Source organism: Limulus polyphemus, unplaced genomic scaffold, assembly GCF_000517525.1.
Source record: "Limulus polyphemus unplaced genomic scaffold, Limulus_polyphemus-2.1.2 Scaffold1460, whole genome shotgun sequence".
In the NCBI taxonomy this organism is placed as follows: Eukaryota; Metazoa; Arthropoda; class Merostomata; order Xiphosura; family Limulidae; genus Limulus; species Limulus polyphemus.
The window spans coordinates 210612-217256 of record NW_013667070.1 but is presented as its reverse complement, the minus strand read 5'-3'; the positions used below and the strand labels follow the sequence as shown (position 1 = coordinate 217256).

Below are 6645 nucleotides of genomic sequence, written 5' to 3'. Positions count from 1 at the left end.
AAGAACAGGGTCTTTAAAAGGGCCTATTTAACAAGAACAGGGTCTTTAAAAGGCCTATTTAACAAGAGCGGGGTCTTTAAAATGGCCTAGTTAACAAGAGCGGGGTCTTTAAAATGGCCTAGTTAACAAGAGCGGAGTCTTTAAAAGAGCCTATTTAACAAGAACAGGGTCTTTAAAAGGGCCTATTTAACAAGAACGGGGTCTTTAAAATGGCCTATTTAACAAGAACAGGGTCTTTAAAAGGGCCTATTTAACAAGAGCGGGGTCTTTAAAATGGCCTATTTAACAAGAGCGGGGTCTTTAAAATGGCCTATTTAACAAGAGCGGGGTCTTTAAGAATGCCCTATTAACAAGAGCGGGGTCTTTGAAATGGCCTGGTGAACAAGAACAGAGGCTTCAGAATGGCCTGGTTAACCAGAACAGGGGCTTCAGAATGCCCTAGTTAACAAAAGCAGGGTTTTTAAAATGGCCTGGTCACAAGAATGGGAGCTTAAAAGATGACCCGGTTAAAAAGCCCAGGGGCTTCAGAATGGGTCACATATTTCACAAGTTATCAGCATAATTGTAATCGTTATGTGTATATGTGATGTGTTATTAATGAATAGTAGTCTCTATACATATTAACCATCAACTATGGTTTTCTATATTAAGATTAGATTAATAAAAACCGTCTTAAAAACACTTAAATAATTAAATTAAAATTAATTTGGCAAAAAACGTCCACTCTTATCACCTATAATTTCTTAGATACTAGCCATGGTGATGGTAACTGTGTTACAGAAACTAGTCGGTTGTAAGTAGATACTAGCCATGGTGATGGTAACTGTGTTACAGAAACTAGTCGGTTGTAAGTAGATACTAGCCATGGTGATGGTAACTGTGTTACAGAAACTAGTCGGCTAAGTAATAATGAATATTTTTCCTTTCACTGTGGCAAAAAAAAAAAAAAGTCAGTTTTGTTTTTTATTTTGTTTTTCTGTGTGCATGAACGAAAACCCATCGCACACAACCTGCCCTACAAGTAGCTTAAATTATTTTTTTTAAAACTTTTCCTCAGAAAAAGTGTAATATGAATGTGTCAATATTTCATCATCTTTTGTTGTTGTTTTTAAGAGATTAGCTCCACAATGACAATTGGAATAATTCAGGAGTAATCAAGAAATCTACCTGTAATTCTTTAATCTCCATCAACAGGCCTTTCCGGATAAGTGCATGTAACTCAGTCAGATTCTGAGTCATCAGTGTGTCCACGTGACTGAAGATAATCTCATTGTCCCATGGCAACAGATGTGTCCGGTACATCACAGAGCTTCTTTCAGTCTCTTTTACAATAGCCACACAAGAAAAGTCATAACCAAAAAGAAGCTTTAAGTCTTTAGTGAAAACACACTCATAACAATGTGACAGAAATAATCTCGCATCTTCAAAAAGCAAGTTGTAAAACACAAGCACACACACAGATCCAATTAAAAAATTTAATTTAGGATAGTAAAGAAAATTAAAATATAGTTTTTGTTTACCTTCGATGGTTAACCACAAATCCTGTTTATCGAAAGATGCTTTCATTAAACATTTAAATCATCAGGATGATAGTAAGTAACACCACATGAGATGTAACTTTACCAAGGTAAATTCAATATGTTTTTATGGTTGTTTTCAGAATTTTTTGAGGTTTCAATTTTCAGATAATTTTTACCTGTTTTTTGTGTAATCATTATATAATAGTTGCTATCCAATAAGTGCCATATTAACCTTCATATACGTTTTGTCAGATTGTAATGTATTTATTATATCATATACAATAGTTGCTATCTAAGAAGTGCCATATTAACCTTCATATAGTTTATCAGGTTGTAGTGTAATTATTATATAACATACAATAGTCACTATCCAAGAACTGCCATATTAACCTTCATATAGTTTATCAGGTTGTAGTGTAATTATTATATAACATACAATATGGCACTTCTTGGATAGCAACTATTAACCTTCATATAGTTTATCAGGTTGTAGTGTAATTATCATATCATATACAATAGTTGCTATCGAAGAAGTGCCATATTAACCTTCATATACGTTTTATCAGGTTCTAGCTCACTGGCAGGGTAATGCTCCTAGTGCTAAATCTAGTTCACTAAAGCAGAGTAAAAAGGACAGTAAACCAAAGGTAATTTAATATTGAATTTGTTTATTAACTCAGATAGTGTTTTAAGTTTGTTTCACGAGTCTTTTTCTTCACTGTGATTATTCGATAAAACGTGCGACTTTTAATCGACAAAAGAAATCGATATTTTAAGAACTTAACTCTCGACAAAATGTTTGATGTGAGAATGTTATTCTCCGTGTGAACTAAAGAATTAATTGTTCTTAGATTTCACTGTTATATTATTATTATTACCGAAGATGAACAGACAGTATTGTCTTACATCGGCAATGAATTAATGTGTAGGAAATCTTAACTTAGCGCATAAATAGGATTAAATAGAACATTAGCAGAAAGCATTGTAATGAGATTTTATTTAAACAAATGGAATTATAATGACACCAGAACAAAATGGGCTCTATCTTTACTGTGGTAGGAGTTCATAAGACCTTATTCTGTGATATTCCATTATGTAGACAATACAAGTAGTACACTTAAAACTTAAGAATGTCTTTAAATAACAGCAGAAATATAACATTGAAATCTTTAGTAGTTAAGTGGTGAAAACGAAATCAAAAGATAATTTTATTTATGAATTTCAAGAAAGTACTCCTTTGTTCCAAAATCAAAGTTTTATTATAAGTACAATGAGGGTATAATGACCACCTTACAACAAACTTGGTGGTTGCACTAACTCTTCATGTGTCATAGATTGGTTTATGTTTTGTTTTTTTAGTTATAGCGTACTTCAAAATAAAGGACATTTAGGCACATTGATTTTGGAATTTCCCCCCTGAGAATTGGGAGAATTATATCCTCACTAATACCTGCTTTCTTTCTTTTTTTTATTTCTACTGTAAAATATTCCATTTCCTTTTCAATAATGGCCCGGCATGGCCAGGTGGTTACGGCGCTCGACTCGACATCTGCGGATCGCGGGTTCAAATCCCCATCACACTAAACATGCTCGCCCTTTCAGCCATGGGGGCATTATAATGTGATGGTCAATCCCACTATTTTGGTAAAAGAGTAGCCCAAGAGTTGGTGGTGGGCAGTGATGACTAGATACCTTCCCTCTAGTCTTACACTGCTAAATTACGGACGGTTAGTGCAGATAGCCCTTCTGTAGCTTTGCGTGAAATTCATAACCAAACCTTTTCAATAACTAAAGACACTATACCTAGGTGTATGTACCACATCTTGACAAACAGTTGTTTTTGATTAACTAGACAAATGTCAGAACTAATGCTGACTACATGTAAATGGTTTTTAAACTCTATGCTTGAGAGCTTCGAAAAGCTACACATTTTAACTTTCTTTCCATTTGCAAAACAAAACATTATCTAAATCTAAAAGCTAATGAAAACTACCAGTGAAGACTGTTAATTAACATAGTGATGGTTCCTTCTATATTAAAACTGAGAAAGCACAAAGATTAACACACTTTTATAAAATCTGACTATCTTATCAACTGGTAAATCTATTATTGAACTTTTGTTGAAAGAAAATATATATACTTAAGAAAACGGTGCTCTTAATACAGTTTACTTTTTTTCTATGTTTATTTTAGTGTTTAACTGGGTCTTGTCATTTCTCTACACATTACTCCATTTTAAGTTTATTTTAGTGATTAACTGGGTCTTGTCATCAACATTACAGTTTCTTGTTTCAGTTTACTCTGTTTTAGGTTTAGGTGTTTAACTGGGTCTTGTCATCAACATTACAGTTTCTTGTTTCAGTTTACTCTGTTTTAGGTTTATGTTTGGTGTTTAACTGGGTCTTGTCATCAACATTCCAGTTTCTTGTTTCAGTTTACTCTGTTTTAGGTTTATGTTTAACTGGGTCTTGTCATCAACATTACAGTTTCTTGTTTCAGTTCACTCCGTTTAGGTTCATGTTTGGTGTTTAACTGGGTCTTGTCATCAACATTCCAGCTTCTTGTTTCAGTTTACTGTTTTAGGTTTATGTTTGGTGTTTAACTAGGTTTTCTTGTGAATATAAATTCTGGTTCTTATACTAAACTTGCGTGAAATCTATATAATTTCCTGATTTTGACCAATAAATAATTTAAATTTTTTAAAGACACGTTAATAAAGCCAGTAACTGGAAAGAACTTCATCACGGCACCTTACCACCATGTGAAGATTACCTATGTAGTGGTCGGTTAACTCTGAAAACATTTCCCACATCAGGCCTCAACAAAACGGTACTCTTCTCTTCCTTACTCTCATTTCTGAGATCTTAAAAATATTTCCTTTAGGGCCAAATATACTGTTAAAATCTTAAAGAAAAGGTGAGAAAACGCAAGGTTACTTGGAAGCTGCGAAATACTTTAATATTTGCAAGGAAAATATTTTGCACAATTTTTCTGAAATATTATTTAATAGGAGATTTGAGTTTGATAGTATTTGAATTATGGTGAACCAGTTTATTATAATATTGAACCCATTTAGTTTTCTTATGGTGAACCAGTTTATTATAATATTGAACCCATTTAGTTCTCACTTGTTTTTTAGTTTGGATAGACAGGAAGTGTAGAGAAACTATACATACAATTTTATGTAACGCGTATCCATACACTTCAGTTATGGTGAACCAGTTTATTATAATATTGAACCCATTTAGTTCTCACTTGTTTTTGTAGTTTGGATAGACAGGAAGTGTAGAGAAACTATACAAACAATTTTATGTAACGTGTATCCATACACTTCTTTTTAGAAGGAAGATGGCTGTTGGATTGAGGACTCATCCGTGACTTCAGTGTTAGCTACTTTCCTTGTACCACTGTCCACATTGTCCAAGACTTGTGATGTTAGTCCCGTGGTGCACGTAATCTGGGAGGAAAATTTAAAACAGCAGCAAGCAAGAATAGTTCGGGAAGATCTCAGAAGTTACAGTAGCGTGAAAACCACAAAAAAAGGTTTAAAACAATTTAAGCATTCATAATATTGTAAGGTAAAAATTCTTTTATCGATAAAATACTGTTGAAACGACACTTGTCATTGGCTCTCGTTAAAGTATGAAAAGACCATTTTATTGTACATTGTTAGCATAAGTCACAACTTATGGTTCTTATGAGAATATTAAAATACTGTTGCATTGTGCTTCATTATCATAGAATAAGACAATATTCGTTTCGGTTCCTTGTCAGAATACAACTCCCTTTGGTTTTATTCTGTTTGCATTGGATCAGATACTATTATTCTACATTAATGTGTCATTAGGCCTTTGCAAAATATGATAAGACCAGTTTATTGTCCTTTTTTTTTTCTTCATTTCATTAGATATTGACACTTGTTTGTTGGATGAAGTTTTCGCTTTTTACCCATCTCAGGCAAGATGAGTTGACCATAGTTTGATATACTTAGCTAGTTGACTGTTCAACTTAGGCTGTAGGTTACTAATTAGGAATGTTTCCTTTTTTCTTAGCGTTCATTCATCTTTCACCGAGTCTATTATTCTGAAGTGTTAAATGTTTGGTTTTTCATTACATTCTTTGCATAGGTGGTTGTAACTTCCAGAGTTATTGAAAGGGCTGTTAATTCGAGAGTTCAGAAAGATAGACTCGGTGAAAGATGAATGGACGCCAAGAAAAACGTATCTAAGCTGAACAATCAACTAGCTATGTTACTGTGTCTCAAACTATGATCAACTTATTGTACTTTGTTAGCACAGGATGAGACCGCACATGAATTTTTAATTTGTCAGAAGGTCATAAAATTATTTCATTGTGCTAAGTTTACGTGGGAGTAAAAAGTGTGTCATTGTGTGCCTTTTTGCTATCATAGTAACATATTAGCTAGAGTGAAAGGGCATTGGCTTGTCAGACTGTAATAAAACTATTTCATTGTACACTGTTTATGGAGGAGGATTTGAGTTGCTGGTTAAGGCATTGTGTAGGGTCAAAAAATGAGATGAATCGGGAAAATAAGAAACTCTGTAATCCAAGTACTTATGGAAGGTAGACTTAGGGTGGATTGGTCAGAGTAGAAAGTGTAAAAATTTGGAAGTGATCTTTAGAAACATCGTGTTTATGTGTAGAAGAAAAGCATTTGATTTGACTTTCACTGAGAATGTTGAGGTTGTGTACAAAAAGATAGAAACGGAGTAGATGAGGGTTTGGTTTGTTTTGAATTTTGCACACAGCTACACGAGGGCTATCTGCGCTAGCCATCCCTAATTGAGTAGTAAAAGACTAGAGGGAAGGCAGCTAGTCATCACAACCCACTGCCAACTCTTGGGTTACTACTCTTTTACCAATGAATAGTGGGATTGATCGTGACATTATAATGGTCCCACGGCTGAATGGGCAAACATGTTTGGCAGAACAAGGAATCGAACCTGCAACCCTTATATTACAAGTCGAGCACCCTAACCAATTGGCCATGAGGTAGAAGAGTAAATGGAACCGTTTGTGACCGTGGTGTTGGGAGTAAACGGAACCGTTTGTGACCGTGGTGTTGGGAGTAAACGGAACCGTTTGTGACCGTGGTGTTGGGAGT

At 34.3% G+C, this 6645-nt stretch overlaps 1 protein-coding gene across 7 annotated transcripts in view; it reads left to right on the top strand.

Annotated features, from left to right (window-relative positions):
• The window catches only part of LOC111086820 (leucine-rich repeat-containing protein 43-like), a 31400-nt gene that overhangs the window by 21182 nt on the left and 3573 nt on the right, over nucleotides 1–6645 (top strand). For 6 of the 7 annotated variants that reach the window (XM_022391264.1, XM_022391261.1, XM_022391263.1 and 3 more), the window contains one exon: nucleotides 4862–5063. The gene's annotated coding sequence lies outside the window, so the exon portion shown is untranslated. Of the gene's footprint in view, nucleotides 1–4861; nucleotides 5064–5851; nucleotides 5855–6645 lie in introns of all 7 variants that reach the window. The other variant, XM_022391262.1, reaches the window with a different exon arrangement.